The sequence below is a fragment of the Oryctolagus cuniculus genome, chromosome 4, assembly GCF_051225735.1.
Source record: "Oryctolagus cuniculus isolate XC-2025 breed Fujian yellow rabbit chromosome 4, ASM5122573v1, whole genome shotgun sequence".
In the NCBI taxonomy this organism is placed as follows: Eukaryota; Metazoa; Chordata; class Mammalia; order Lagomorpha; family Leporidae; genus Oryctolagus; species Oryctolagus cuniculus.
In genome coordinates, this window is record NC_142870.1 from 4,402,915 (window position 1) to 4,424,343 (window position 21,429).

General features: G+C 53.9%; 1 protein-coding gene across 3 annotated transcripts in view; it reads left to right on the forward strand.

Annotated features, from left to right (window-relative positions):
* The window catches only part of DSCAM (DS cell adhesion molecule), a 718,036-nt gene that overhangs the window by 84,068 nt on the left and 612,539 nt on the right, over positions 1-21,429 (forward strand). The window lies entirely within an intron of this gene.

The window sequence follows — 21,429 nt, forward strand, 5'->3', positions numbered from 1 at the left end:
GCAGTCAGACCCCAACTACCTGACAAACCTCTTTACCAGACAGCCTGGCCATTTTAACCTCCACAAGACCTTTGATGTATTATCAGAGTGAAACACCCCCCTCCCCCAGGAGGAGACTGAAGATGGATGTTAGAGCCGTTATCCCAGTGGTGCCTGCGCAGACAAGACTCACCCGAAGCACAGCAAAGATGCACCCACCCCGTTGGTAGAGGTGGCCCCTCGGGCTGGGAAAACCTCGTGTAAGAATCTACACCCACCCTGGGCATGCAGCCCGCTCTCAGGCACACCTGCACCCACTCTTAGAAGGCAGACTTGTGCCCTGCCACTAAGTCCTGTCTGGCCTGTCTTTGTTTCCTGGGCCTCTGCCCGCCTCACAGGCCCCTGAGTGCCAGCGATGGGGTCCCCAGCAGGGGAGTGGCCCCCATTGGCTCTCCGTCTCCCTGAGACAGCAGCCTCTCGCTGCTCACAGAGGTGATGTGCTAGGTCCTCCTCCTCCCTTTCCTGCTGCACTCGCCTCCCTCCCCACCTGCATTTCCTGAAATCACCTCCCAGTTACGTGACCTTCACTCAAATCCTTGTCTCAGCGTCGTCTCCTGGGGAACCCAGAGCTGGGCACGGCCACGTCCAGATCATTGCTTGTGCTGTGTGTGTTCCCGGGAAGTGTCCGCTCGTGGAGAGTGGATTTGACAGGAGGCTGTGGTCCTGGTGCTGGCCAGGGTCCTGTGTGCACACAGACAGAAACAGAGATTTGGGGAATTCAGGACTCAAAGAGCAGCAGGGCCAGCAGGTGCCTGGAGCATGGGTCCAAGTGTGGGGATTGGGAGGTGTGGTGTGCAGACTGGGGAACGGCCCCACCAACATCTGAGCTTGGGAGGAGGAGCCTGGGGGCAAGAAAGACCTGCCACCGTTCCATTTCTGTCGCTGCCACATTGATAGATTCCCTGCCCAGAGCAACGGAAGGCAGCCGGAACCTTTGCGCTGCCCTCTTTGATGGGCACAGGAAGTTCTGAAGTGTGGAGAGGTCAAGTAGCAAGCTCAAGGTCATCGTAACAGGCACACTGCAGAACCCGGCGCTGTGCGTGGGGACGGCAGCCACCTCCATGCCAAGTTCAGATGTTGTCTTCCCTCATTCTTTTCTTGCCTTTTCACCTCTTGACTCCCCCAAGTATCCTCGGGGTGCATTTTGCCTGTGTGTCCCGTTAGGCTGCTGTGTGGCACCGTTGCTACCATAGGGAGAGTTAAATAGGACATTGAGGATGACCCCACTCATCGTAAGGTTATTTAACAGCAATTACTGCCATCGTTGCAAGTTCTACCTCAGGCTACGCGGATAGTCGTGTGCACCTAAGAATCCAATTAGCCTGCAAATGCATTAGTCTATTTCTTGACCAGTGCAAACGGTTTGGACGCACTGTAATGTAGGTCGAAAGACAAGTCTGTTTTGTTTGTTTACTCTTTGTGTAAATGTGCTCCTTCCTCTTTAAGAAGAGAATCTACACATCCCCTCCATTTTATAAATTTATATTTTGACTTTCTTAACTATGACTTTTAACTTTTTTGGATCTATCATTCTTAGTATTCCTGTAGTTTTGATGATTTTTATGAGGGTTCTCCAAAGTGTCCGTGGAAAATGGAATTAAAAGAGAAGTTTCTGTTGGTGCAACATTTTTTGAAATATGTGCAGTTTTTTCATAACATTTTCCACGGATTTTTGGAGGGCACTGGAATTTAGTGTCAGCAGAACCAGACTTCCCATGGGCTAAGGTCAGTTTCCAGGACCCCGTAGACCCTGGGATACCTCCTGATGCACTGGACTGAACGAATCTTTGCAGAGACGCTCCACAAACATATACTATGTAAAGAAAATCATGGGTTTGTCCCATGCAGGAGGAGCACAGAAAAGCAGGCGTCCAAAAGCTGTGGCCCCTGTTCTCGGAAGAGAGACGCGAAGGTTGTTCCCCTGAGGTGCCCCCACCCCCCGTCACAGGGCCGAAGGGCAGCTGTGGAGATTCGGGTGTTGGGGACTTGGCCGGGCGCTGACTCGGGACGCGCTTTATCCTGGAGTCTGGAATCCACCCCCGCGTGCATTCATCCGGCAGGTATCTCCTGGCTGTATTAAGTAACGCAGCCATGCACCGCGTAGGTGTTCTGGCCGACAGTGGACCACAGGTGTGCAAAGAGGTCGCGTGCCATGGTGTCTCCTGGTGACACCGTGGTTGGTGTTTGTGCACAAGGTGATGGCGCTGGCTAAGGAGATCCCTGTCATTGAGTGACACACACCTGTCATTTCTGGAAGATACTAGTGAACGAGAGACTTCTCTCCTCCCTGTCTGACCCTTCCCTCCCCTCCCCCTCCTTGCTAGAACCTTATTTTATTCACAGGGCTTCCTTTGAGATCTGCATTCTTATCCCACTTTAATCCAGCAATAACTCACTACGTGTTACCTCAAATATCGCCTCCAATCTCTCTGGTTTGCTGACGTTTTCAGATGTCAGTGGAGCCACAGGTTATTTTCCTAAAAAACGATATTAACATTTTTATAAAAGATTTATTTATTTACTTGGAAGAGTTACACAGAGAAGGAGAGGCAGAGTGAGAGAGAGGTCTTCCATCCATTGGTTCACTCCCCAAATGGCTGCAATGGCTGGAGCTGGACCGATCTGAAGCCAGGAGCCAGGAGCTTCTTCCGGGTCTCCCACGTGGGTGCAGGGGCCCAAGCACTTGGGCATCTTCCACTGCTTTCCCAGGCCACAGCAGAGAGCTGGATTGGAAGTGGAGCAGCTGGGACTCGAACCGGCGCCCAGATGGGATGCCGCAGTGCAGGCAGTTGCTTTACCTGCTACACCACAGTGCCCCGATATTAATATTTTTTAAACTATTTATTTATTTACATGAAAGGCAGAACAACAAAAAGAATGATGGAGAGGGAGAGAGAGCACACTATCTTTCATTCTTTGGTTCACTTCCCAAATACCCCTGACAGCTGGGGTTGGGCCAGGCCAAAGCCAGGAACCCTGAACTCTTTCTGGGCCTCCCACACGGGTGGCAGGGACCTACGTTCTTGAGCTATGACCTTCTGCCTCCCACAGTGCACATTAGCATGGAACAGCTGGGACCCAACCAGGGGCTCTAATGTGGGATACAGATATTCCAAGCTGTGCTTTAGCCTGCTGTGCCACAGCTCCGCCCCTAAGGAAGCCAGTTAAGGTCCTCTCCTCCTGTTGGTGTGGCTTCCGCCCAGGGAGGGCCCCGCCTCCCTGAGCCACGTAGCAGAGGGCCCAGCATTGCTCAGTCGGGCAGAAGCAGAGCTGGCTTTGAGAGGGGAGAGGCCACAGGGGAAGGGAAGCAGCCCCGTGGGGGTCCTGCTCTCCTTTCTGGGCACAGACCCTCAGGGCGCCGCACAACACCTGTGCCTGGGAAGCGAGCAGTACTTTTCTCATCACTCCTATGCCCAGATCGCTGTCAGGCAGACAGGATAAGAGCCGGTCTTGTCCTTGCCTCGGCTGTCCTGGGGGTGAGTGTGGCCGTGTAGCCGGGCTGGGAGCTGCTAACATGGCCAGGAAGGCAGACCAGAGGCGTCAGCTCTGAGACCAGGAGGCAGGGCCATTGCTGCTCTGGCGCTGGGTTTCACAGAGGGGATGCACCTTGCGTGGTTTTCCTGTCTTTTTATTTAAAAAGAACATTTTAATGAGTTTTGTTCATTTGAAAGGCAGAGAGACAGACAAAGAGAGGAAGATCTCTCTCTCTCTCTCTCCCTCTCTACCTCTCTCCCTCTCTCCCTCTCTCCCCCTCTCCCCCTCTCTCTCCCTCTCTCTCTCTCTCTCTCTCTCTCTCTCCCTCCCTCCCTCCCGTCTGCATGTTCACTCCCCAGACACCTTCAGCAGCCAGGGTCAGGTCAGACAGGAGCCCAGGGCTCAGTCCAGATCTCCCGAGGTGGCAGGGCCGCAGGGACTTGAGCCATCATCCACTGCCTCCCAGGCCGCACATTAGCAGAAGCTGGGCTCAGCTGCTGAGCGAGACTTGAACACAGCACTCTGATGTAGGACGCAGATGTCCCACCTGGCACTCGGTTGCTGAACCCCATGCCTGCCCCGTGCGTTGTGTTCTAGCAAGATTCCTCTGGCGATTTTTTTGAGAATAGAGCTAACTGGGAGGGGGATGTGGAGCCTGGGGCCCAGACGGCGCTGATCAGAGGTGACAGGATGTGGGGAAGGGTGAGCACTGGGATTTTCTGGTGTGTGGAACTTGAGGTGACAGAAAACCTGGTGCATCCAGGCCTGCAGCCTGAGCACTTGGCTGGGCAGAGCTGCGGCCCTCCGGGTGGGAAAACAGAGGACGAGAGGGAAGACGGGGCCGCCACTGGCCCTGGGCTCCATCTCCAGCCCAGGCGTTTTTCCTGGCTCTGCTGTGAGGCTGTTTGGATAAAAGGTCCGGGCTAGAAAGAGGAATGCAGAAGTCGGCCTGGAGATGAGAGTGGGATCCTGCAGAACGGTGTGATGGCCAGGGAAGCAGAGCCCTGGACGGAAAGGACAGGCGAGCCTGGGGCTGCACGCTGGACCCTTCCAGCCTGAGAAGCCGCTGGTTGGAAGGAAGCAGCGGGGAGCTGCATCCCCGCCTCCCCCACCCCAGGAACCCAGGCGTGGCTGATGGCGCCAAATCTAGCACATGCAGGCTGCTGGGGACAGGTGCAGCAGGGGGACAAGACCTGCGCAGAACGAGAGGATGGGAGCTGCACGAGAAAGGGAGCATTTGAGGGGAGAGCTGACAAGAGACCAAAACCAGCCTTTCAGATCCATACATGCTACCAGGCATGAGGTAGCAGAGAAGGGACATTGGGGAAGGTGGAAAGGAGGAGGGGTTTGGTGTAGAATGATCCAGATTAGGTAGGTCGGTAGGTAGGTAGATGGATGCATGGATAGACAGACAGACAGACATGGGTAGATAGGTGATGGATGCTTGATAGATATCGAGGGAAGGGTAGAGAGATGACAGATAACTGTATCGATGGTAGGTAGGCAGGTAGATGGATAGGTAGATATGGGTAGGTAGACAGGAGATAGATGACAGACAGATAGTAGATCAACTGCAAGTGGTTCGTTTGAACAGATACCACACTGCGAAACGTGCTGCTGTGTAGCCTGCAGGCTCCACCCCTCACACGTGCAAGCAGGCACTGCACGGGCGGCAGAACTCGTCTGCAGCGCCATTGTTCCACGGCCTGCCTGCCAGCATTTGGGATCACCCGTCTCCCTAGTATATCACTCCCTCCTTTACTAATTCAGAATGTGGAAGTCCCATCTCCCTTGCAGTTGCAAACCACTGTTCCCGTTGGACTGATGAGGCTGAGCATCCTTGCACGTGTGTGTGGACGTCTCGTGCTCCTTGTACTGTGAAATGCCTGCTGCAGTCTGGACCCTGTTTGGCCGCTCTCTTACGTCAGGGAGTTTGTCATGGCTTCTTTATGCTAATACTTGGCAGTTTTATTGTTACCGGACACACAAACATCCCCTACTCTGTGCCTTGTATTTCAGCCTTTTGCTCTTTGCTTGATGCATAGGTGATCTTTAGATTCATTTCATAATTTTATTAGTTTTTATGTCTTAAGTGATTTCCTATCACGAGATGAGAATGATACTTTCCTCTTGAAAATCTGGGTTGTCCTTTCAATCCTGAGTTCATCTCGAAGTGATGTTTGCGTGGTGAGAGGTGGGGGTTGGGTTTCATGGACGTCCTCACGCCTGGTGATGAGCCTGAAGCCATTTGTGGGACTGCTCCTTTTCTTCCCATCGCCGATGCTCCTGTCTCTCACACACCGGGCTGCCACCCCGTGCACGTCCCATCACCCCCCCCCCCCACATACCTGCCACCCTGTGCACATCCCGTCACTACCCCCCACATCTGCCACCCCTGTGCATCACCACCTCCCTCACACACACACACACACACACACACACACACACTGCACACCCCAGGTGTCACCCTTGATCTGTCCCTGTCCCATCACCACACTGGTCATCCCGATGCTGTAGGCTTCTTAATAAAATGTACGGTGAAATAGTCAAATTCTTCTGAAAGTCTTTTAAGCTTTCTGACGAGGCCTGAAAAGGTGGTGCTTAAGCAGGCGGGCCCTGGAGTCAGCATGCGTAGGGTAGGATTCTGACCCTCCCGATTCCAGCTTCCTGCCTCAGTTTCCCGCAGCAGTGAGATGACAGAAACGCACTTCCTCATCACAGGAAGGACAGGAGCTCCTCTCTCTGTGAGGTCCGCAAACGCGGGCTGGGACGTGAGAAGCCCCATGCGGGAGGAAGACGCCGTAGGAGTTGTTATTTTCTCTTGGGCCTGCATTAGACCTGCTGATTGATAGACTGGACCTTGGGTGCTTTTGGCCTCAAAAGTAGAATCTTGCGAAATGACGAGGCGCGCTCTCTAGATCAGGCCTTGTGGGAGAGCCCCGAGCCTGCTGGGCCAGATTGAAACTCAGTACGTGGGGGTGCTTGAAGGGGTTCGTGGAAAATGGAGTTGAAAGATGAGTTTATGTTGATGCCAAAAATCTGAAGACCTCACCGAGGTTTGTCATGATCTGCATTTTCCATGAAATTTTGGGAGGATTTCCTGCCACCCATGCCAGTGGGTAGCTATTTTTGTATCTTGCAGATATTTTATTGTTTAAAACAGCAATTTTTTTCCATCTGAAATAATATTTTTATAGAAATTGGATTTTTCCTTTCTGCTATCAGTATTTCCTCACTGCATCTTTAGGGAAGTGAGATTCAGCAACGGTAGGGGTTAACCTCTTGTATTATGTCAGAGCAGGGAATAAGTACAGAAAAATATAGTTGGAGGAGAACATTCTCTCATTTTCTGGAAACTTCTAGAAGGCTGATTTGTTCCAGGTGACAGGTGCAGGTGGCAGGCCCCAGGAGGGTTCAAGGCCGTGACTGTGAGAAACGGCAGGGCAGATACAGCAGAGACGCTGCCTGCAGTTGGTGGTGCGGATCCCATTTCTTCTGGGCAGCATGGTAACGACTGAGAAGTCCGTCAGTGGCATTTTCCACGTGAATCCCACATGAATGCCGCAGGAGCTGGGTCTGCGGCCTCACCCACACTCACGGGTGGCGTGGGCTGCGTCTCTATAGACACGGTCACTGTGGTCACTCTGCTTTCAGAACACAGGACCACTAAAGGGGAACCTGCCACGCCGCCCCCAGAGGAGTGGGTCCCACAGCCCAGGGCCAGTGCCTTCCTCGGTGATGGTGCCAGCCTGTGTGGTGGAAAGTGCCTTTGGAAGGTTGTACTCAAGTCCACCAGACACTGCTGCTTACCCACTGGGTGATGGGGGGTGCTTAACATTTTTTGTAACATTGTTTCCTTCTTTAAAATGGCAGTGACTTTGAAGATGTTGAAAATGGTGGTGGCGATGATAATATTGATGATGAAGATGATGATGGTGATGGTGGTGATGGTGATGATGATGGTGGTGGTGATGATGGTGGTGATGATGATGATGATGGTGGTGGTGGTGGTGATGGTGGTGATGATGGTGGTGGTGGTGGTGGTGGTGATGATGGTGGTGGTGATGGTGGGGTGATGATGGTGGTGGTGATGGTGGTGGTGGTGGTGATGATGGTGGTGGTGATGATGATGGTGGTGATGATGATGATGGTGGTGATGATGGTGGTGGTGGTGGTGGTGATGATGATGGTGGTGGTGATGGTGGTGATGATGATGGTGGTGGTGATGATGGTGATGATGGTGGGGTGATGATGGTGGTGGTGGTGATGGTGGTGGTAGTGATGATGATGGTGGTGGTGATGATGGTGGTGATGAAGATAGTGATGATGGTGGTGATGATTGTGATGATGGTGGTGGTGATGATGGTGATGGTGATGATGAAGATGGTGATGATGATGATGGTGGTGATGATGGTGCTGGCATGCTTCATGGGCACTGGTTCCTGTCCTGGCTGCTCCACTTCCAATCCATCTCTCTTCTGTGGCCTGGGAAAGCAGTGGAAGGTGGCCCAAGTGCTTGGGGCCCTGCTACCCATGTGGGAGACCTGAAAGAAGCTCTTGGCTTTGGTCTAGCTCAGACCATCTGAGGAGTGAACCAGCAGATGGACGACTTTCTCTCTCTCTCTCTCTGAAATAAATAAATAAATCTGTTTTTTAAAGAAGTGGAGCTCTTGGGATGCCAAGTAGGGCTCTGACGACCCAGGATGCGGGTGCTGCAGGCCGCGGCGTAACCAGCTGTAGCCTCACGCCGACCCTTCCCAGCGGGCGTTTCCGGTCTGCAGCGTTTCTGCTGGAAGCCGGAGCTGCAGGGAGGTCCATCGCGCTGCCCATGCTGTCCTCGAACATCCCGGCATGGGGCAGAGTCTCCTGCTGGAGCACACTGGGGACCGTGGGTGCTGTTCCTGTCCCTCCTCCACTTGGACTGGAGCTGCCCTGAGTCATGGGGTCCTTGAGCTCTTTTCCTGTCCCCTCCCCCAGCTACTGTGCCAGCAGGACAACCTCCGTCCCCTGCATGGCCCTCGTGGTGTGTGTGTGTGTGTGTGTGTGTGTGTGGCTGAGATACCTTGGGTTGGCTGACCCTGACGTGGGAATGGCATCTGCTGGAGATTTGCAGGTGTCATTCTCAACTTCAGATTCGGGGACTAGGACCTTGGTAAATTACAGCAGACCTGTTCCAGGCTGGGCTGCGGATCTCGAAGCCTGCAGGCTGCCATCCCTAGTCCGTCAAAGGCCTGGGCTTCACCCTCGTGGATCTAGAACCTCTCCTGCCTCTGCTTTGAACCCACTGAAGTTGCCCATTCCTGAAACAGCGGTACCCAACGAGTGTGGAAAATGGTTTGGTTAAAGCAATTCACCCTCAATGTCAGTGAGCCTTGCTCGTTGCTCTGATTGTGTTGTGTGCATTCTAAAGAGGAGCTTGTTCATCTCAAGGGTGCTGATGTGCGGGCCATTTGCTGGGAGGGGGTCCCCCGTGGTCCTGGGAAGTTGGGGGCAGATTCCTGAGCCCCTTCCCTCAGCTGCCCTTGGCTGGTCTGGCAGGGACGGAACCCACGTCTTTCAGTTTCTGGCCAAACCACCCATCTCCTCATCCTCAGCTGTGCCAGGCGGCTGCGGTCGGGCTGGCCACCCTGGGCTGGCCGGGCTCGACGCTAAGTGTGGGTAGTGAAAGCCCACGTCTCAGAGCTGAATAAGTCTCCTGTAGCTGATGGATTTCTTCGACCTCACAGGAGTTGTCAGTGGCATACATCTTGACTTCTGCATGGCTTAGGAGCTTTGTAGCAATTGTTCACAGGGTTGTCAGCTGTGGGGGTCTCCTGCCCACATACGGGCATCGCCAGGTATGCTGGGTGTGGCACTAGGAGGGGTAGCTCTTGGTTGATGGCTGGCAGGAAGTGGTGTCACCTGTCTTCCCCGAGGGACAATCCCACCCATGACAAAGACTGAATGTTGAAGACCTCCGGTGCAAACGGAAGACGACCGTGAAGGAAGCACCCGGGCCTCAGCTGCGTGGCAGCTGTAGGTTTTCTTTGCTGGAGGCAGAAATTCTGCGTGTTGTACGTGAGCTTGGGTGGTTAAGGGCTGGCATGTGCCCCTGGGAGTCTTTGCTGACGCTCTGAGCTCCAGGATGGCAGAACGTGAGTGGGCCTGGGCATGGGTCCCTTCAACACGGGCAGGGTGGCTCCAGTCCAGTAGGACGCTGGTCCTCAGGAGATAAAGACCCCGACTCACCCAGGGACGACTGTGTGAGGCACTGGGAGAAGACACTGCCTGCAGCCCAAGGAGCGAGGCCTGTGGAGGAAGCAGCCCTGCTGATAACTTGACCTTGACTTCAGAGCGGGAAACCATAGGATTTCTGCTGTTCAAGTCCCAGTCTGTGGTGCTCTGTCCTTGTAGCAAACGAAGACACTCCTCCCATTGATAACAAGAAAAGAGAAGAGTTATCAGTCGCACCCCTTTCTTACATCAGGGTCTCTCCCCGCCCCCAAGTGAGGAGCTCTCTCTGGGCAGTCCTCAGGAGCACGATCCCCCCCCCCCCCCCCCGGCCCAGGGGATTCAGGATTCCGCTCCTGTTTGCTTTGCTGGCCCTGTCCAGGGTTGCCCGCCCCTTCCTGGCACCTGTGCCCATGGCTGAGGTGGAGACAGGAGACGTGAGCCTGCCCTTCAGCCTCTGGTGCAAAGAAGCGACGTTGACAGGAGAGCTGGAGGAAGGCAGGACCTCGCCAGCCCTGTGAAAGAACAGCTGTGTGTGCTGAGCTGGCCTGCTCCCTCCAGGACGCGTGCTCTCTTTCTACTGTTTTTTTTTTTTTTTAATATTTATTTATTTATTTGAAAGTCAGAATTACAGAGACAGGGAGAAACAGGGACAGAGAGAGATCTTCTATCTGCTGGTTCACTTCCCAGGTGGCTGCAATGGCCGGGGCTGGCCAGGCCAAAGCCAGGAACTTATTCTGGGTTTCCCATGTAGGTGCAGGGGCCCAAGTACTGGGGACATCTTCCACACTCTTGCCAGGCCATTAGCAGGGAGCTGGCTCATAAGTGGAGCAGCCGGGACCTGAGCCGGCACCCACGTGGGATGCTGGCATCACAGGCAGAGGACTTAGCTGCTGTGCCGCGGCTCGGCTCCAGCCCCTTTCCCCTTCTGCTCTGAGGTCAAAGCTGGGAAGTAGCTGCCCACGTGGAGGCCACGCCCAGGGTCCCTGCTGGGCTCCCTCTGTGTCTGGCCCCTGCTGATGACTGCGGGGTGAAATGATGCTACCCCTGGGCCTTGGCTGTCAAGCAAGTGCATTTCCCGTGCTGTTGCTGTCCGTCTCCTGGCTGTCAGCAGTACAGGGGGGGTTTGTCAGACGTGGGGGACCTCCACCCCGTGCTAGCCCACTAAAGCAGATGCCAGGTGAGTCTGGTGGTGCTCTGGTTTGAGAAATGCTGGGCTGGGGGACAATGAGGGGCCCCAAGAAGGCAGGGACCAAGGCTGAGTGCAGCGTGGAGGAGACACCCAGGAACCAAGGGCACTGACCGGAATCCCCTTCATCCGATCCCGCCCGCTGCAATCTGTGAGCTTCTGACAGCTGAAACCAGGCAGTGCGGGCTTTGTTTGTTGCCATGGTGGGCACCACCCTGAGATGCAGAAGCCATGGGCCCTTCTGCCACCCAAAAGCCCGAGATCACAATTAGCAGGTTAGTGAAGTGCTAATTGGGATCTCCCCAGTGCCTGGGTTCAAGCTTGCTCTAGCCTTCTGATGGTGCCTGCCCTGGAAAGCAGCGGCGAGGGCTCAAGTCCCACCCATGTGAGAGACCTGCATGGAGTTCTGGGCCCTGGCTGTGGCTTTGTCCATCCCTGACTATTGTGAAAATTTAGGGTTGAATCAGCAGATGGAAGATCTTTTTTTCTGCCTCTGTGTCTCTCAAATAAAGTGAAACTGTTTGAAAAGAATAAAATTAGAGTCATTTAATCAAATAATAAAATAATAAAATGAAAATCAAATAAAATAAAAATAATAAAGTAATAAAATTGTCTCTGATGCGGCCCTTTCCAAACTTTTGCTGTCAGAGGAGAGAACAAGAGTCGGAAGCAGGTGTATCTGCACGTTGACCTGCAGCCTGTGGTGCATTTGAATTTAACCACATTTCTTGGTGGCTTTTGCAACACCCGATCGAGGAACTCCTTGAAAGCACGAGACAAATCTGGCCATCCTGCTTTAAAATGGTCTCAGGCAGATCTAATCAACCATTGCTGTTCAGAGGCAGGAGGAGGGGCTCAGAACCGGTGCTGCTGTGGGTAGCCTGGCACGGGGAAAGACTTGTGATGTGGGTGAGAGACACGCCCCTATTAGCACGGGCCAGGGGTCCTCTGAGGCTCTGGCTGCCCTCGGGAGGAGGCTTACCCCTCCGACTCCAACAGAATCGGGTGGAAGACATGAGGGGCTGCACCTTCCAGAAGCCAGCACCTGCCGCAGCTCACACGTGCCCCTCCCTGAGGCTGCTCAGGCGCTGGCCCTGGGCTGGGTTCTGGAGGGCTGGCAGAGCACGGGTCACTGTTGCCGCCTACACGGTACTGATTCCCCAGGGAGACATTCTTCCCAGACCTCCTGCAGGTGGGCAGGGCTGTGAGCCTGTGAGTCTGATCTTAGGGATCACCAGCAGCCTGACCACCCACGCCACTGCCCACCTCTTCTGAAAGGTGTCCCCGTGCTAGCTCCCGGCATGCACACGGTCACCCTGGGGATTCTGCTCTGCCGGGACCTCCATTTGACAGGTGCAGAAAGAGAGGAACCCTGAAGGTTGTTAACTTGCCCAGTTCGCACGGTTGAAAAGGCCTGGGACCAAGAGGCGCCCTTGGCTGAGCTGGTGGGACCAAGCTGCCTTTGGGCATCACTGCCCGAGGCTTGGAAGAGGGGTCAGATGTTGTGTCTGGTTGGGAGGCCAGAGATGTGGACCGATGGGTACACAGACTCAGAGAAATACACTCTTGTTGATAAACAGCTTCTTTTAAAATATTATTGCACCAAAATAAACATCTCTCTCCGTTTCTCACAAACCTTTTGAAGCACCCTAATATTATAATTGCTAGCACCATTTTCTTTATTATTGTTACTATGTAGATGCTAATAAAACAGCACCATCCACTGAGTGCTGATTGTCCAGAGGTGACACCACGGGGTTGAGTTCTACCAACGGCCAGCGATGTAGCCAGTGGTGCCCAAGTAGTAGAAGCTCCATGAAACCCTGAACTGAGGGGCTTGGAGGAGGGTGTGAAGGGAGGCGGGCCCCGAGACGGGCTGAGGGCTCCGTGCCGTCTCCCCTGTCTTGTGCAACTCTCGTGTTCGACTGGTCCTGAGTTGTATCCTTGGTTACTGGTAGTGAAGCACTTTCTGCAGTTTTGGGAGCGGTTCTAGCAAACAAGTAAACCTGCAGGAGTGATTGTGGGGACCCCTGATCTTGTAGCCAGTGGGACAGGCGTGTGGGCAGCCTGGAGGTGCACCCCTGCACGTAGCGTCTGAACGGAAGGCGTCTCGGGAGACTAGAGCCCTTTCCGCCGTGAGGCACGCGCCACTTCTGCCGGGGCTTGTCAGATTCTCGTGCGACGTAGGACTCGCGGTCGGTCACTGGGCAGGTGCAGATTGGTCATCGTGAAGAAACTCCCTTGGATGTCACTAAGGCAAACAAAGCAGCTCAAGAGCTGACGGATGTGGGTTTGGATGGTGATTCCACCTCGCTCCAGCCGTGGGGTCTCCTGGCTCTGGGGCGCTAGCTAACATCTAGTCACCTCTGTTTCTTTTTTTTTTTTTTTTTTTTTTTTTTGACAGGCAGAGTGGACAGTGAGAGAGAGAGACAGAGAGAAAGGTCTTCCTTTTGCCGTTGGTTCACCCTCCAATGGCCGCCGCTGCAGCCGGCGCACCGCGCTGATCCGATGGCAGGAGCCAGGATCCAGGTGCTTTTCCTGGTCTCCCATGGGGTGCAGGGCCCAAGCACCTGGGCCATCCTCCACTGCACTCCCTGGCCATAGCAGAGAGCTGGCCTGGAAGAGGGGCAACCGGGACAGAATCCGGCGCCCCGACCGGGACTAGAACCCGGTGTGCCGGCGCCGCAAGGTGGAGGATTAGCCTATTGAGCCACGGCGCCGGCCTATTTCTTTTTTTCTGTTGTTTATTTTCTCCATCTACTTGAGTGATGGAGAGAAGGAAAGCCAGAGGAATCTTCATCTGCTGGTTCACTTCCCAAACGCTGGTAATAGCTAGAGCCAGGGGCCCAGAACTGGGTCCCCATGTGGTGGCTGGGGCCCAAGTACTTGAGCCATCGTCTGCTGTCTCCCAGAGTGAACCTGCAGGGAGCTGGATCTGAAGTGGGGCAGCCGGGATTCAAAGTGGCACTCTAGACCCAAGCTCCAAGGCCCACCCCGCTCAGTCCTAGAACGGGACCAGTAAGTACCCAGTAAGATTAACGTTACTGTTGTTTGAGGGCTCAAGGGTGCAATGTCGTTTAATGTTTCTTAGCTCAGTGAGGGATGCAGCTGGTTAGATTTGCATACAAATGGTAAACACAAGCCAAAAAATAGGATCCTAGCGTGGCAGTGCTGGTGGAAGGCGAGATGGTTTTCAGCGTCTTGATCCTTGACACTGAGTTGCCGTCTGAAGGGGACCCGAGTTCCTTTAGTGCCTGGAGTTTCTTTAATCCCTGTAGGTTCTGTGTTCCTTCACTCCCTGTACCACCTCCTCCGGGTTGTCTGTGGGCTCGTGTATCCCTTGAACTGAGATGAATTTGATAAACAAGCCGAGTATCTACTTTGTGTCAGTGTTGCTCTCGGTGTAGAAAGGCGAGATAAATGGGATCCAGTTCTTACTGACGGGGATATTCGATCACTTCGAGGAGAAAGACAAGCCAAGCACGTGAGTCGCTGTGATTCGGTGTGGGACGGGCAGTGTGCGCAAGGGACGTGTGCGCCAAGGGAAGAGGACCGGGAGCGGATGGGCAGTCACGTGCGCGCAAGGGAAGAGGACGGGGAGCGGATGGGCAGTCACGTGTGCGCAAGGGAAGAGGACCAGGGAGCGGATGGGCAGTCATGTGTGCGCCAAGGGAAGAGGACCGGGAGTGAGTTCCTTTGCTATTCATCTCTGGGTGGCTTAGGACTTTTAAAAATTGATTCGTGAAAGGTTGACTTGTTTGAATTTCAAATCAGAGCGCACTTCTCTTTACTGTCGCAGGTATGGCCGAAGGGGGTCGGTACTGCAGATTCTCCTACGTTGTCCAGTGTCACCCTTCTCAGTAGCTTGTTAAAACTGTCAACAAAAATTAGCAAGGCCATTTGGAACCCAAGAAGGTGGAGCTGATGAACCAGAGAGGGGAGAGATGGCATAGACTTGGGCATTTCAGCAACTGTAGAGAATGGAATTCAAAGACCAAATTTACTATGGCATAAACGTTTTTAAAATCTGTGCATACAGGGGGTCTCCCAACAGTTCATGGAAAATCCCTGTTATGAAAAAACTATGCATGGATTGCCCACATTTTTTTGCACTGCCAAAATAAACTCATCTTTTAATTTCATTGTTTTCTGTGAACTTTTGCAGTCCCCTTGTATTCATAACCAGGAAACCACACACAGATATACACACACACATAGACACACACAGACACACACAGACACAAACACAGACACACACACATACATACATACACACACATACAGACATACACACAGATACACAGACACACACACCAACACACACACACCAACACACACAGACACACACATACACACACACACACATACACACACACCAACACACACAGAAACACACACTAACACACACACATACACATAGACACACACACACCGACACACACACACAGACACACAGACACATACACACATACAGACACAGATACACACACTGACACACAGACACACACACACCAACATACACACACCGACACACAGACACACACACACACCGACACACAGAAACATAGACACACACACACATGCAGGCACACACCCCGACACACACGCACCGACACACAGACACACATGCACACCGACACAGACACACACACAGACACACACACGCCCGTGGTTTGCCCTTGCACATGCTGTTCACAGGGCGGTCACGGGTGGACCAGCCCTTCTGCGGCCTCTCCCCAGCAGAGGTTTTCGAGAACGGGTTGCCCAGCCCTGGTCTGCTGGCCCTGACACCACATCTGGGTACAGCCAGAGGCAGACGCAGGCTCACCTCCTGCAGCGGCTCCCATACCTGGAGTGCGTGGTCATCCGAGGGAGGTGCCTCGTCTGCTTGAGAATCAGTCGCTGACTGCTGATGAGTGGCGACGGTGACTTTCCTCACACGGAACCCCAGGCCCAGGCTGAGCTGAGCCCCTGGAGCACCTGCTGGGTCTGCAGGCAGGGCCTTGCCACGCGGCGCAGAGCAGGGGCACACGCCCCGCAGTCAGGCGGGTGCCGGCAAGGGGGAGAGGAGCGGGGGCGACTGCCACTTCCTTCTCCCAGATGCCTCTCCAGTAAGTGGCTCACGGGGAAGCAGGGAGAAAGGTCCGCAACCTTGGGCGTTATAGTCTATGCAGGGCTGCTTTCTCGTCAAGATTTATGTAGTTATTTGAAAGGCAGAGCTATAGGGTGGAGAGAGATCTTCCCTCGCTGGTTCACTTCCCAAATGGCCACACATCCAGAGCTGGGCCAGGCCGGGCCACAGTCAGGAGGAGCTCCATCTGGGTTTCCAACATGGGTGAGGGGGACCCGGCATATGGGCCATCTGCTGCTGCTCTTGCAGGTGCGTTAGCAGGGAGCTGGATCAGAAGCAGAGCAGCGGAACTCGAACCTGTTCCCAGATGCATACCAGCATTGCGGGCTGTGGCTTCATTTTCTGGGCCACGAAGCGGGCCCCACCAATGCAGGGTGTCTTAACCGTGGCATGTGGCCACGTTGGGCTGGGTGGCTACTTCTAGGAGGGGCCGTCCTGTGCCCTTTACTATGTCTGATGCCATCTCTGACCTCTGCTTGTTGAACACCTGGGCGCCCCCAGAGCCCGGGGCTGATAAGGAACCATTCTGAAGACCTCTCCCAGGGTTCCCTGGGGGACAGAGTCGCCAGTGGAGAACCCATCTCCAACGTACGGTCTCTGCAAAGAAAGAAAAAGTGCATGGGGGGACCTGAACTGCAGGCAGCTTGCTCCTCAAAGGCACTCCGGAGATCCCAGCATCAGAACCCAGCCCCGCCGCTGCCCTCCCTAGCCTCTGTCTCTCCCCGCTGCCTCCCTGTGCGTGCAGCACCTGTGGACTGCAGACGAGGACAGTGGCCACCTGGCCCCGTGTGGCCACCTCCCAGGGCCGGGTGCAGTTTTTGTGCCCCTGGGCCTCTTGATCCGTGGCAGGGAGCTGTTAGCTGCAGAGCGAGTTTCTCAGGTCTCGGAAGGAGAAGTGGGTGTGTTTCCTGTCTTTATCGGTGGCCGTCAGTGTGCACCCCTCAAGTCCTAGTGTGTGCAGGCCTGGCCCGTGATACCCATGGAGCTTACCCAGCCCCAACAGGCAGAGGCAGCTGCTGGGGGAAGAGGGCAGCAGTGGTCCTGTGTCCTTGGTGCAGGCCCAGAGCCCGGTGCCCACAGACACTGTCCTCTCCGTGCTTCCAGTCCCCTCGAAGAGTGCATTTGTTTCTGTCATTCTTATGCCTTATCTCAGACTCAAGCTACAATCTTCCAGTTTGATACACATAGCTAACTGAGAATAGGAGAAAAGATGTAACATGTAATTAATTATGAGACCTTGGCTCCCATCAGCCAGGCAAGGCGCCTCGGAGGGGGTGAGGTCATGGGGTCCCCGCGTGTGCCCTGGAGGAGTGTGGTCCTGCTGCTCCTGGAAGCCTCCCCGGAGTCCTCCGCCACACTTGCCCTCCACCTCGGTCGACTCTGCTCCTTCCGCCATGTGTGTTTCCCTCCGCTGTGGACTGAAAGTTGTAAACCGCCCCACCCCCACCCCCAAAGTCACGTTGAAGTCCTCGCTGCCGGTCCCTCATCACTGACGGAATGTAGATGTCAGCACGTTGCACGTGTGATTTGGTGAAAACGAGGCTGGTAGGTGGGTCCTAATCCCAGGGACTGGGATGTAGATGTGTACAGACGGATGACCACGAGAAGACACGTGGAAGAGACGAGCAGCTGCCCCCTCCAGGCTGAGAAGAGAGGCCTGGGGAGGAACCAACCTCCTAACACCTTGAACTTGGACTTCAGCCTCTGGGACCCGGGTCAGGAGGTGCCTCTTGCTTGATGCACCCGGTCCGTGGTATTTGGTCACATAAACCCCGTAAACTGGCAGAATGTCCACCCGCCCCGGGAGCTGGGGCATCTCAATGATCTGCCCCAGCCTTCTGGTCTGTGGGAGGGGACAGAGCACCTGCCTGGCAGGGAGGAGGAGGCTTTGGGCGAGGTGACACAGCACCTGCCACAGCGGCAGTGACCTCTTGCTAATACTGCCCTCGCCATTCTTAGTTTACCTGTGTTGAAGCCACTCATAAAAATAGGAAAAGGCAAGGCTAAAGCAGTCCAACTCTGTCAGTGCAGAGACTGTGTACGCCCGGCTCAGGCTCACTGCTAAATACGTCCTCGGAAGGTTCATATGTCACGGCGCAGGTTTCCGTACCTTCCTCACCGAAGCTTCCAGTTGTTGCTTCTGTCACGGTTCCAATTTACTGGCTTGTATTTTACAGACGTGATTCAAAATTATTCCCGAACTTTTTAAGTGGGTAGGGTTAGTTCAAACATGCAAGCATTTTTAAAAAGATTTATTTATTATTTGAAAGTCAGAGTCACACACACACACACACACATACACACACACACACAGAGAGAGAGAGAGAGAGAGAGAGAGAGAGGGAGAGAACTTTCCATCTACTGGTTCACTCCCCAAGTGGCCACAATGGTCAGAGCTGCACCAATGAAGCCAGGAGCTTCTTCTGAGTCTCCCATGTAGGTTCAGGGGCCTAAGGACTTGGGGCAGCTTCTACTGCTTTCCCAGGCCACAGCAGAGAGCTGGATCACTAGAGGAGCAGCCAGGACCCGAACCAGTTTCCATATTGGGATGCTGGTGCTGTAGACAGCAGCTTCACCCACTATGGCACAGCGCCAGCCCCATGTAGACATTAAAATGGTTCTTGTGTTGGTGCCTTGGGGTCAGAGCTTGGCATTGACCAAACATGTTTCTGATGTTGCTAGACTCACTAACTGTGTCCATGTTGGCCTTTAGTAATCTTGGCGTGAGCTGCACACACAGTGCTGTTGCTATGACAAGGGAGCCACTCCAGGATAAGCAAATGAAGACGCCACAGATGAGGAGCTGAGTTGAGAGTACCTGCTCCAGCCCCCGCCCCATCCTGCTTTGCTGCATTGGGAACGGCCTCGCCTGCCAGACCCTGACCACAGGGCACCCTCCTGGGCGGGTGGTCTCGGGATATCCTGACAGACCGTACGCTGTGCGGCGTTATGGCCTCATGATGCTGCTGTGTCAGGTTAGGACGATGTGGCTTTCAGGATCCCATTTGATTTTTATCAAAGGCTGTGGCTGGTGCTGTTTCCAAGTCCCCCCTCCCCCCCGGAAACCCATGATCCTGGGTTGGTTTAATTTGAAACGTCCCGGTGATCACTTTCAGGTGTTGCAAGTCGGTTTTATATGCAGGAGTCTTCATGAAAGACAAATGGGAAAAGTCTCCCTCCTTTCGGTTTAAAAGCATTCTGCAGAGTTGTTTTGGCAGTGTCCCACCCCAGCCCCAACCTTGCCTTTTAGAGGAGCTGAGCCAAAGGGTGTCTCTGTAGATGGAGTGTCAAGTCCAAGTCCTGTCACGTTTCCAGTGTGGAATAAAGAGCTCCCTTTCACGGCCTCCTCTAGAGCATGGGTTTGGGGTGGTTGATGCCGCGTCCGGCCGCCTTGAGAATGGCCAGGCTCCACCCTCTCGGCAGCCTCTCATGGCGAGGATGACGGGATTCTTTCTGGAGGAGCGACTGTGGCCGAGCCAATCTGTTCTTGGGTGCCGTGCTGCATTTTCACCGCAGAGTTGGGCCTAGAGAAGGTCTTCGGTGGAAACCGCTCTGAGAGTTGAGTATCCAGGGTCATCCTTTTAATTCTGGGGACAAAATTTGGGGAAGTAGATCATTAGAATTTTTTTTTTATATTTTATTTGTTTACTTGAAAGAGATACAGAGAGGCAGAGGCAGAGAGAGAGAGGTCTTCCATCCACTGGTTCATTCCCCAGATGGCCGCAAAGGCTGGAGCTGGGTCAATCCGAAGCTAGGAGCCAGGAGCTTCTTCCAGATCTCCAACGTGGGTGCAGGGGCCCAAGGACTTGGGCATCTTCTACTGCTTTCCCAGGGCATAGCAGAGAGCTGGATCAGAAGTGGAGCAGCCAGACTCGAACTGGCGCCCATAAGTGATGTTGGCACTGCAGGCAGCGGCTTTACCTGGTATGCCACAGTGCTGGCCCCATGTTAGAATTTTCTAGAACAAAACAAGAAACGGAGGAGCTCGATGCTGTCATCAAAGACGTTGCATCGGCACAGCTTGTTTTGATTTTGTGCAGCTGTAATTTAAGGACCTCCTTGATGAGGCTCCACCTCTCTGGATGCAAGGGACTAGAAAGGACGCGGCTTTGGAATGATTTTCAAAAACCATATGGTGCCTAGCCATGGACAGGAAGCCAGGGAATCTTCAATCCTTATCCTGCAACAGTGTTTGGATCAAGGGTGTTCAACTTGGGGGTTCTGACCTTTAAGGAATGGTGTGTGCTTCTGCTCAAAGAATACCCTTTGGGAGTGCCATTCTCAAAACCTGAGCCCAAGCCCGGTCGGTGCTTCAGTGACTGCCCACGACCTAATCCCAGCACCGGCAGAGTTCAGAGCCCATGTGGATTCTCACCTGCAATACAAGGGCCATCACAGCCACCTGTGAGGTGTGTTTTTTTTTTTTTTTTTTTTTTTTTTTTTTTTTTTTTTTTTATATAGGCAGAGTGGACAGTGAGAGAGAGAGACAGAGAGAAAGGTCTTCCTTTGCCGTTGGTTCACCCTCCAATGGCCGCCATGGCCGGCGCACCGCGCTGATCCGAAGGCAGGAGCCAGGTGCTTCTCCTGGTCTCCCATGGGGTGCAGGGCCCAAGCACTTGGGCCATCCTCCACTGCACTCCCGGGCCACAGCAGAGAGCTGGCCTGGAAGAGGGGCAACCAGGACAGAATCCGGCACCCAGACCGGGACTAGAACCCGGTGTGCCAGCGCCGCAAGGCAGAGGATTAGCCTAGTGAGCTGCGGCGCCGGCTGAGGTGTGTTTTGAGGATGGAGATGTAGCCCCGAGCCAGGCCCTGGCAGGTGACTCATCAATGTTCTATCACCCACAAACAAACCGGGGGATCAGCTCTCAACCACGTTGTTAAACACTTGCCGAGTAGTGACTGAAGATTCTCATAAGAAGATGTGCTTGGCTAGGTACACTGAGTATTTCCTGGAGCTCATTCCAAAGCCTTATAAAGTTTAATAGTGCACTTGGTGGTACTTTCTTGGTAGAAATGAGGCTTGCACACTCTGCGAGTGGAGATTAGAATGTCATCTGGGGACCCACGGCTGCTGAGAAAGGGGGAGCAGAGCCCCTCTTTGTACTGCACAGATCCTACCATGGGGGATCTGGGCAATGAATCCCCTTCTGCTCTCTGGGGCCGAACCTCTCATCTATGCGATCTGCAGCAATAAACACTCGGATGATGAAATGAGATGGTGGGGGCACAGGCTCGGGACCGGCTAAGGTGCTCTATAAACGGACGAGTAGCATTGTGAATCAGTTACTGTGAGCCGTTCATTTGAGACTGTTACCTGTCCCGGAAACTGACTTCTTTATACCTGGTGGAATTTGGTCCAAAAGTCATGTATTCAGAAAGTTTT